The sequence below is a fragment of the Eucyclogobius newberryi genome, unplaced genomic scaffold (assembly GCF_026437365.1).
Source record: "Eucyclogobius newberryi isolate DKJ021-1_F unplaced genomic scaffold, fEucNew1.0.hap1 SCAF_19, whole genome shotgun sequence".
Lineage (NCBI taxonomy): Eukaryota > Metazoa > Chordata > Actinopteri > Gobiiformes > Gobiidae > Eucyclogobius > Eucyclogobius newberryi.
The window spans coordinates 21,422,327-21,423,727 of NW_027315823.1; the positions used below are offsets into that span (position 1 = coordinate 21,422,327).

The 1,401-nt window shown below is 37.5% G+C and overlaps 1 protein-coding gene across 1 annotated transcript in view; it reads left to right on the forward strand.

Moving 5' to 3' along the window:
• Positions 1–850: 850 nt before the first annotated feature.
• The window catches only part of smpd2b (sphingomyelin phosphodiesterase 2b), a 5,712-nt gene continuing 5,161 nt past the window's right edge, over positions 851–1,401 (forward strand). Inside the window, exon 1 of the mRNA XM_072452127.1 lies at positions 851–1,086. The gene's annotated coding sequence lies outside the window, so the exon portion shown is untranslated. The remainder of the gene's footprint in view (positions 1,087–1,401) is intronic.

A 1,401-nucleotide genomic window follows, 5' to 3' on the forward strand; every position in this document is an offset into this window, starting at 1 on the left:
TCTATTGACTTCTTTTCTTTTTTTTAGCCTATACCAATCGTTTGCATATAAGCTAATAGTAGTCGTGGAGATACTATTAGTTATTAGTACGGTCGTTTCTAAAAATCTACTTCTTGCCTATTATTTGTAGATACTATACTTTTAGAGAACAGTCCTAGGCCTAGTTTCTTATACGTGACCAGTGACCTCCTCAAATTGTAGACGATTGGGACAGGTTGACAAATATGGGACATGTAGGGACGGACTCAGGAAATTTAAACTTGTAAATAATTATTGTTTTAAAATCGCTGTCTAGCTATGCCTTGATCAAAAACATGAATGAATCAAAGAATACGGATATAGGTTAAAAAAAGGCATGGACTATAAAGTAAAACAAATAATACTGTTAATACTACATTTAGAAATGTAAATGGGCCAATAAATTTACAAATTTAATCTGGATGTCAAGCACTACCTAATTTCTTTTTCTGGAAGCAAGGACAAAAATAAACAAACAATAACAACACTGGACATTTTCAAATAGTTTAACATAATTGATCTATTCTCATTAAAATAAAATCTTTGCCCTGATAGCAGTATAACCTTTTAAAATAGTTCTGCACTGCAAAGACGCAAACAGCACATAACTTCATGTCCCACAATGCACAGCGGAAGAACTTCACCGGAAACTTTTGAAAGATTAGAGCTGTTACAAAATAAATGTCCTCGGTGTTCACATTAATTTTTCACGCCTCTTCCAGACATTTTACACTGCACTATTTGGATCGACATTAATTCGTTTTAAAATACAAAATACAAATGGCAAAATGTGCGAGCCAGTCTTTTACTCGTTTTACTTTGAAGTGTTTCTCCCGGATGCAGATGGAGTTATTCCCCCTCTAGCTTTACGCGAGCAGGAAAGACGCAAATGGATGCAGTTCGGAGACAGAAGAAGCGCTGCTGTGGACAGACTGTCATTTATTAACCACATCTCCAAGTGTCAGGAAGTGCGTTTGCGCAGTCGTAACAAAAAGAGCCAGTTTGTGTTGCTTACAACTCTCCGCAGACCCAGCCGAGAACTTCAGCGGACGCGTTCAGGTTTGCGAGGTGTCATGAATACTTTATACATCTGTAAATAATGAATGCAGAATGGCGCTGTCTTGTTTAATTTGATTGCTAAGTAGTTGCCTGCCACTTTTATGTATGTAAAACGCTTGTCCCGTTGGTGTTTTAACTGTGTTTTGCAATGCTAACATCTTTCTGAGGAATGTCATTGTGTCATCTTACTGTGCATCTTTTGCCCAGTGTCAGCTTTTTGTGTGTCATGTGCTCACATACTTCTGACTTCTGACGTAATACTAAGAAAAGGTGTATGTCTGGTCCAAAACAACAACGCCTCTGTCACTGCAGCCTCTGTACTTT